This window comes from Manacus candei, unplaced genomic scaffold (genome assembly GCF_025592945.1).
Source record: "Manacus candei isolate 608988 ecotype Guabito, Panama unplaced genomic scaffold, ASM2559294v1 h1tg000046l, whole genome shotgun sequence".
Taxonomy (NCBI): domain Eukaryota; kingdom Metazoa; phylum Chordata; class Aves; order Passeriformes; family Pipridae; genus Manacus; species Manacus candei.
The window spans coordinates 3,278,789-3,288,586 of record NW_026138094.1 but is presented as its reverse complement, the minus strand read 5'-3'; positions in this window follow the sequence as shown (position 1 = coordinate 3,288,586).

Below are 9,798 nucleotides of genomic sequence, written 5' to 3'. Positions count from 1 at the left end.
ACCAGGCCTCCTCTGGCGGGAGTCCAATGCAAAGTAAACAGAGTTTCACAGCCAGATTTCAAACAGCAAAATAACTGAGAAATGTGGCTCACTGCTTCTGGTTTTCAAATTCAAAACATGGAAGTCCCTAGAAGCACAAATCCTTTATGGATCCTAAGACCTCTTGGTTGCCAAATGGATCCACTGCAGCTAACACTGGGGAGAAAGTGCAGTGATGTAGCAGTATTAGTTAGCTACACCTAATTAGTTCAATTTATGCATTTGGTAATTTTTAAGATGATTTCTTTCTCAAGATCAGTGATGGAGAAAAATAAATTTGTTAAACTGCAGATTTCAGCTTGCAATATTTGTGTGGGTAACAGTACAGAGAGAAGAATTCTGAATCTTGCTACTGTACAATATTTTTCATGGTATAGGAGAGAGAGAGAGAAGGACTCAATGAAGTGTGAAGGATTTTTTAAAAGAACAGATTGCCATGTCTTTTAAAATAGGTCAAGTTTTTGGCCTAGTTTCCTTTAGAGTATCCCTTAAAGCAATGGGCTTTGAATATCCATGATGGTGCTGTTGCTTTTTTGTTTTTAGCCATGTCTATGTGTGGCTGTAGTTGTAAGGCAGAAATGTTCCAGCGTAAACTGCAATGGCACAGATCACGTGTCTGAAGCAGTATTTGTGAACAAGTTACAATGAACAGTAAAATTTCAGCAGTGGCTGCATTTCATCCTTATGTGTAATATTATTCTGAAAGAAGTGACTGAGAAAAAACAATTAAAAAAGGTGATGGCCAGTGAAGCCAACACCTGCAAACCCAAATCCTGTCAAACGTGACCTATTAACTCTCCAAATTTCAGGAAGGTTTGCACCATTGTTTGTTTTCCATCTTTAAATTGATTAAATCAATTGATTAACTTGATTTAAGTAGAAAGAAGAAATATAATAATGACGTTTAGATTGAAGATACACAAGATAGCACTTATAAGAACAACCAAGGCCACCTATGTTGACTGGAGATAAAATACATCAATCAGTTGTGTCAAAGCAAAAAGAATCTGTATGTGTATATTTAGATTCTGAAAAAGGATGCTCAAGATATTTAAAGAGGGAGGAAATTCTGCATGCAAAATTAATTAATATAGAATAAATACCATCTGTCTTCCATGCACAGAGCAGTCTGGTGCGTATATTTATGGGAGCATCTTTGCTCTGTGAACACAACAGGTATAATACACATGTATTCATGATGTTACACAGACTTCATTATTCCACACAACACAGATACCAGTAATTGCAGCTGACCTTCATGCAGCTATATGGAGTGAAGCAGGCCATGAGGATTTCCTCTATCCCAGAGCCCTGGAAGAAGGCCAGGTACAAATCAAGGGTGGTTGTGTTTGGGGAATACAAGGACAGGACTTGTCACTTTACCTACTCTCCCCTGAGGCTGAGGTGGGAGCTCAGCACATCCCTATTAAGATGCAGGTTCCTCTTCCCACTAAGCTGATCCATAAGGACAGTGCCTCTCAGGCACAGCCCTTGAGAACATGCCTTGTGATGAAACTGTGGACTGACCTATTGCACAGCCAATAATAAACGTCAGCTGGCTTACAGCGCTGTACAGTAATAAACACACTGAGGAGCTTGCCAGTGCACACTTTGGGAAAGCAGTACAGCCTGGGACAACATACACCATACACTAGGAATACAAATCTTCTGCAGGCTGTACACTTTATTATGAAAACTTTGTGATTCCAATTAAGCTGTGAGTGAAGGCAATGCAAAGGCTTTGTGTGGTATTCATCTCACTGTAGTGTGGAAAGATAAATCAGCCTTTAACAGTGGAAAGAGTTTTAAGAATACCTTTGTTTTAACGATTATCATTATTTTGCACTGAGATTTGTAGTTGTAACCACCATCAGGGCTGGAACCTTTGTTTGGTACCTGATCCTACTCTACATCCTTTGCTGAATGAACAGTGTGAGCTGCTACACACATGGCTTTGTGTGCACACTTTGTGTCATAAAAAGGCTCAAGAAGGGGAAAGAGGAAGTTTCTTTTTGCAGAATATCAAAAAGTGCAGGAAAAGTCATCTAGAGAGCTCCTAAGGATACTGATTTGTGAACAACTCTTTTTCACATATTACCCCCACTACTTCCTGCGAGACAAGAATATTACATACACAGGTCTGGTTTGACTTTTCACACTGGCAGTTCCTCCCAATGCTGCTCAAGTATCAAAACCACTTTCACTTCATAAGAGATCATAAATTCTTCCAGTTATAATTCTAAGAATATAATCTTTGTCTGCTACACTTTAAATAATTAACAAAGATACTAGGCAGATTTGTGATGCATTTGATAAGTAGCAAGAAAATGTTAGTGTCTCTGCAATGATCGTAATTCCAATAGCTGGTAAACACTTATCCTGCAAACAATCTCACTGACAAGTTTTCCTCAGCATGGATATGTGATTGCAGAATTCCTCAGTAAGGAGTGGTGGACTAAATCTCATTAATTTATAGTCTGAATCAAGGTGGTAAAAAGTAATTTTAATCTATTTGCATGAATTTATAAGCTTCACACAGAATTTTAGTCACCAGCACAGAGCTGGAGCACAGACATTTTCTCTTATCAGGGTGAAATATAAGAAAAGAAAGATTTGTTTATTTATGATAGGTACAAAGGTCCAGATTCCTAATGCCTTCATCTGCCTTTGTAAGGCACTGTGTGGTCCTGATGTCAGCAGCACATTCAGATCCCAGGGGCAAAACAGAAGCCCTGGGTGGAATGCCTGCTCTGTGGAACATACAGAACAATTACACTGAAGGCAAAGTAAGGCAACTGGCTCAGCTGCCTGAAGGATGGGACTTTGTTCTGTTGGGCTGAAGCAATCTTCTGTGGGGTTGAAGCCAAGAATGTTGAAAAGAAAATGTTCAAAATTCCATCTAGCTGAAATCTTACACTTATCCTATCTAGGTACTGGATGTAGCTCAGAGCCAAAATTGGGCTATCAAGAGAGGTTCCCCACTGAGAGAGGGATGAAGCCAGAGAGCTGTTGAGGGAACCTGGTCCATGGGCAGATAACAACACGTGAATAGGGGTGGGAGGGAAAGGCTGGTTTGCAGTTTCCATGTCAGATGACATGGCAGTGACTGAGTTAGCACTGGTGGTTACAGCCTTCTCAGCACCCACAGGCATCTTTGTGGTCTTAACCAGTGTTTGGGTTGGATGCTCAACCTAGCAAAAAACCCAGTATCAAGTTTAGATAGGAGAAGAATGGCATGCTTTATTAAGATGCTTTATCAATGTCTTAATTAGCTGAACAGTTACAGTATCACTACTCTTACAAATCAATACCATGTACAGCCAAAAACCAGCTGTTCCCACACTGTCATGTTTCTAACATTGCTCTAATAATTCAAAGGAAAAAGAAACTAAGGTATGAACCTCAGTACAGGAGAGCACTTCACATCCTCTGCTGTTTTGAAATGAACCTAAGAGATTACTTGTATTTAAATAGCTTTTTAATATATATAATGTGTGAAATTATGGAAATTTAGATAAAAGATGCCATTTTAGAACTGGTATGATCTGGGAATAGAAGGAAAGTGGGGGGCTTATAAGTAATAAAATCCTAGACTTTACTATTTGGGATGGTGCTCATGGTTTTTCAGCAGTTTTAATGTGAACAGCCTCTAGTAGAGCAGCTCTGTTTACAAACCAGAGCACTTTGCATCTGGATGTTTTATACCACCATGCAAAGAGTAAAACTAATAAATTGGTAGGTCACCTTCCTAACTTGATGTTCCTGAGACAGATAATTTTCTTTCCTTCATGAAGCAAGGAAAGCATCAGGAAGAAGGGAAGTAGAGGCAGATTTCACTCTACTCGTTCACTTTAAATCCTAGAATGAGTTGATCGCATTTTGTTCATACAAATTTCCCATGTTGAGGAATTTCTTCATTTGCTTATCTTAGTTTCTCCCCTTTCAGTTTTTAAAAAGTCGAATTCGAGCAGAACCCAAGCTCAAAAATCCGACTGTCTAACCCCAGTTTCAGAATATTGCTTTTTACACGATGTTGTAAGGGCCAATTACCCAAATGTCATATCAACCCAGGAGAAAGGCTTGTCTCAGACACAGGCTGTGTTCTGTCCACATGCAAGAGGTAGGAGAAGTAATGTTTAGTCCTTTTATTAACTTACCAGGCACCCAACTTAGAGCTGTGCCTGTTTAGGCTTCTAAAAACAGTTTGCACTGAACATGCCCTCTGGCTTCCTGGAAGGGCTACTCCCATACCAGTAACTTGATATACTCACTCATGGTCACCATAACACCAGCCAAGCACATGGAAAGAAAAGCATCTTTAGAAAATACTTCAATGGGTTAAAAAAGCCAGCAGGGCACAGCTACCAAAGCCATGTCTGGGATTGTTCCCTCTGCAACACAGGGAGGGGGCTTGGTACCTTCTGGTTGTTTGCTGCTTGAAGAGGAAAAAGATGATTGTGCAGATGGCAACTTCTTACACAGAAAATCTGTTTTCAGAATTGCAGCAATTGGCTAGTTTGAGTTGCTTTATTTCTCCAGCATCAAGCTAAGGGAGGGGGTAGAAAGGTATCAGCTCTGCTAATGGCACACAGTGTGATTAACTAAATGTTACAGGCCCAGATTCTGCCCTCACTGTGCTGGTGATGCAGTTGCACAGCCATGTTAGAGGACAAACACAGCCACAGCTGAGTTACAGAGCTTTATTGCTAGTAATTTAACTGTCAAAAAGGAAACAATATACTGCATAAATGCCTGGTAAATGGTTAGAAAAGATTTTTTTTTTAACCTTATCCACAGTGTATTTAATCTCAAATCACAGATGCAGATAGAACATGCTGCTATTACTTTTAAGCATGCAAGACCTGCCTCTCTGTAAGACAGAGTGGGGATTTTTTCTGATTTTGTTTTCATTCTGAGGGATTTCTTGAATAGAAATTTCAACAATCACAGTACACAGTTGTCTGTTGTAAAAAATACTACTATGCTTTTCAGCAATTTCCTCCCTTTCTGAAAGCATAGACAAATTAATGAAGGATAATCATAGCTTAGTCATGAAAACAATCTGTCAATATTTACATGGTGCTCTTTCATTTCTTGGTCTTTCTTTGCTGGTTTGATACTTCCACTAAGCCCAGTAAGCATCATCAAACCCCGGATCTAATAACTTGGGAAGGTGATATTTTGAGATGCATTTGCATTAGCAAGTGAAAATCCAAAGGCAGTGAGTAAAACTGTCCTCAGCATGAATCAAAATAATTGCTGAATGAGGGGTCAGGATATAATAGGATGGAAAAAAAAAGCAAAGAAAAAAAAAAGCAGGCGACCACACTGCAACTAGTGAGTCTGGTGAGTCGAGCTGAGTGTGCAGCAACGAGGTCTGTGGTGCACTGTGACCTTCCTCAGATGCTGACTGTAAAAATTTAGATTAATTTATACTTCTGTCCAAATAAAGATGCAGCTAATACATAGTTATGTCAGGTCCATTTTAAATTCTTTTGCTTACCTCAGGTTTTGATATCACTTTTTTAGAGGTCTAAGGAGATTCTTCTGAGAAACAGAATTGGGCCTTGAAAACTCCCATCTACAACAGCTGGTGCCCCAGGCACCGTCTGGAAGAAAGAGCAGTTTAAGAGCTATCAGATTGCTTTTCCATCTCACTGGCATTACAGCTTCATAGTTCTGACTTACTGGGGATCAAACATGGATATTGATAGCTATTTCAGCATCAATGTGATTTCTCACCTCAGAAATGGGGGCTGTTAGTGCAGCAGGAGCAGGTCAAAGCTTTCGCAGGGGCATTGAACACTTTGTTTTGTGGCAAGTCCGTAGGAGCTGCTGCTTCTGAAACCCAACTGCTCTTGTATTGCAAAGAATAACTCAGAGCGAGTCTGAAACCAAAAGTACTGCCACATAGACACAGCACATTTCTTTCAGAAGGGTTTTACCCAAAAGCATGACTGTCAGCTATAAAAGTCTCTCATTCATGCTTTTTGGGTTTGTCTTTTTTTTTATCATTCTTGCAAAACTGCAGCCTGGGGACTAAGCGAACAAATTTTATACCTGGACCAGCTTTATCTCAACTGATTAAATGAGCATCCACTCTATTTTTCCAAATTGAAAATCTCTCAAGAAGTTTACAGGTATTTGGGCTGGCAATAATGCACAGTCAGAGAAGGTACCTGGAACACAGCATGATGGAGGTGCTTTCAGGGGCAGCACACCTGAAATCACCCACTGAACTGGTGTCTGAATCTTCCAGTTCAGGGAGCAAAAATATGACACACAGTATCCCAAATCCCACAATTGGTTCCAAATAGTTTGTTTCCCAAACATTTCCAAGCGGTTTACTTGTTTTGAATTTCTCAGACACTTATGGATGACACAATCTTAGCATCAAATTATTGCCAAGTGTGCACAAGCCTCTTCCCAGAAGATCTGGCCCGGGGGTGAATAATGTACTTGGTGCATTTACAACACAATTACAAGGCAGAGCACAGAGCATGCACTGCCCTGCTCTGCCTGTCTGCCTCAGTTCAGACACTCTCACTCAAGCTACTCGGGTAAAAGCAGCAGCTTTACAATTTTTCCCACAGTACACTTCCCTCCTAAAAATCTCCCACACATGCATTCTTACTCCTGCAGCTCCACCAGTGCTAGCACGTGTGGGAGGGCTGGCATTTTTGGTACAAGAACATTTGGACCCCCTCTATAGTGTCTGCTCTGCTCCCTTGAATACATTTGCAATTAATCAGAGGAACGTATGACAAAGGGTGGGCTGCTGTGAAAGGTGCCCAGTGCACTTGGACTTAATAACCCCTCATTTCATGCGGATAATGACGCTCTCTTCCCCCCCAGACTTCCTTTTTTTCCTCCAAACTGAAAAACAATAAAAGTTCTGATCTGCTTAGGAAAAGTGCTGTAAGAGAGCCAGGCTCTATATTATTATATTGTCTAATATACTGTAATAAAACATTATTAAAATTGAAGCAGTTGAGTTCATTTTGAAATAGATGATGTCTGCAGATAAGTGTTCTTCAGATTATTCTCATTAATATTTTCACATATGTTATACTGGTTTTCATATAAACATTGTATGATCTTATGTGGTATGGAGTCAAATAGCTGGAATCCATTAAAACCATGCTCCAGCTGTGCAATCACTGTCCTCACAAAGATACATTTTTACATGTGGTTAATGCCAGGAAGAATCCACAGCTTCAATTATGGGAACATCAAAATATGTTGTTTATTGCAGAAAAAAAAGCATTTGCAGCAATTTAAAATATCCAGTCAACACCACACTGCTAAATCTAGATAATAGAAATCCCAGAGAAATTTGAGCTAAATCTGTCTGGATTATAGCAGTGGGATTATCTGAATGCTAAATTACTGTATATGTTTTACTCACAAACATGAGCACAGGCACTATAGGAAGATGGATGACTATGCAGATCGCAATAAAACCCATCCCCAAGAGACTTTTTCATATACTAGGTAAACAACCCCTCTCAATTTATCAAGCATTCTGGATTGAATTAATGCTGTCATTTACTTTGCTGTTGCTGTGTAGAGGAATATGGTTTAACGTGAACAGCTCCTTTAGCACCAGACAAATAACAAAGGTTTTCTCTGTGCACCCTTCACAACACATAGTGTGCAGGAATATGAATTGGCTGCCGTGTTTGTATAACTGAATTAAAGAAAATACAACTGCAGTTTAGTGTGTAATCAGAAAACCGAGTTATAGGCAATATTGAAAGAAAAGATTAACGCTGGTTGTCTTGTTAAACCTTCCCTTCCCCTCCCCCCTTGTTTACACACCAGTGTCTCTGGCTTTCTAAGGACATACAGTGGATGAACCTGGACTGACCTGACACATAGCATCTCTCAAACTTTCCCCTTGAATGATTCACAAATGTGTGAGCTGGGACCAAAAAAAGCAAAGAGGAAAAACACAGGGTACTGCACAGGCTGAGCGAATCTGAAAGAGGTGAGACTGTCCAAGTGTGCCACAGAGCCCCTCCCCTGCCACAAGTGCACAGCTACTGACTGCAAACACACACTCCTGACCTCGCCATTTAGCTCCATTTGACAACTGCAAGAGAAATCACCTTCAGTTCTGTTCATGCAGGAATTATTCTAATTCTTATTAATCTATTCAAAAACTAGTTTCTATTGCTCTCTGATGCTTTTCTTGATATTCTGTGTGCCCCTGCACTGCACAGTTACGTGGCATGGGAAGCAGTTGGGAGGGCTTTCCCGGGAAGAAGGCTAGACAGTAATTGCTGCTTCCTGTGAACAGCTACCAGCTGATGTAGATATGGCCACTTTCGTTTCCCTCTTTCTCATTCAAATAATATACGTAGCTCTGTAAACAGATTAAACACAATTCTGGATCCTGGGAAACTGTCAGTGTAATCCTTTGGTCAAAGTACAAACAAACAAACGGACCAGCCAGGGAGTTCGGCCGAATCCAAATTTTAAGATACATAGTTTTTGGCAGAAAACAAATTTAGAAAGGTCACCAAAACCTTGCTTTTTTACTGAGAAGGAGGGATTATTATGAATAAATGCCATAGAAATTTGGGCATGATAGCTGTTACTGTCAAACGTGTGCATGTGCCAACAGACTCGCAATGTCAGCACTCTCTGGTGTCTGAGATAACGAAACGCCCCTTCCATTCTTCAGTTTTTCTCCCTCAACCAAAGGAGCAATTTCTCACTACTTCTGCCACTGTTTCATCTGCTTTTGTGATGAATGTCTGAACACTTGTTGACCTAGAACACAGAAGTTTAGTTGTTACATGCACTGTCTGTAGCCCGGTGCTCTCACGGAGCTGAACCAGCGCTGGCAACAAGAAGCTATTTTAAGAGTGAAAGGTTAAAGTCACCTAGACACAAATATCACAGCATGAGTGGAAAGCTGAGTTAGTGAGCTCAGGTCTACTCTGTGTCAATGACTGCAATTCCCATTGCAGAGACCCCAGATCACACAGCACCCATCCCAAGGTGGGTCTCTGCATCTTAGTCTCTGCCACAAAAATAAGGTACAGAATAGAAAAACTTGAAAGATAGGTAAGGCAAGCAAAGAAGTGAAGGTTGGAAACTGCTAACAGGAACACTTTTTTTAAAAATGGAGATAAAGCATGAACAAAAGCAAATTCTAAAAGAACTTGGCAAGACCCAGTATTGTTTCATGCCATGTTACTAATTTAAAGGATAAACATTTTGATGGACTGAAACATTACAAACAGATTTAAAGCAAAAGAAGAAATATTCTGATTTCAAACAGTGCAGCACAGCCATAGTTAAAACAATAAAACAGGGTACCTCACATTACTTGCAGGAACTAGATATGCTTCTTCCATCTCTTTTATATTCATTATGAATTTTTTTTCTACTGTAGCCCAGACACAATTTAAACTATTCCCTCTGTCAGGAGAAACCAAACTATAAAGGCAAATATTAACTCACATAGCATGTCATTCAGGAAAAATAAATATGTTTTGATTAGCATGAGCAATATTTCAGGAGATGGATTGATTCCCACTCAAATGGAGATTAAAAAAATTGAGAAATTTCATTCAGCAATGTAGTTAGATAACAGCTAACATGCTTATTACTATATATGAGCTTAACCACTTTCCTGAAACAGAATTCCAACATTAGAATGAATCTCCAACAAAACTCAAATCTCTGTAAAACACTGAATGCTCAGACACACAAGTACTTGGCACTTATCTAACAGTTGTTCAATGC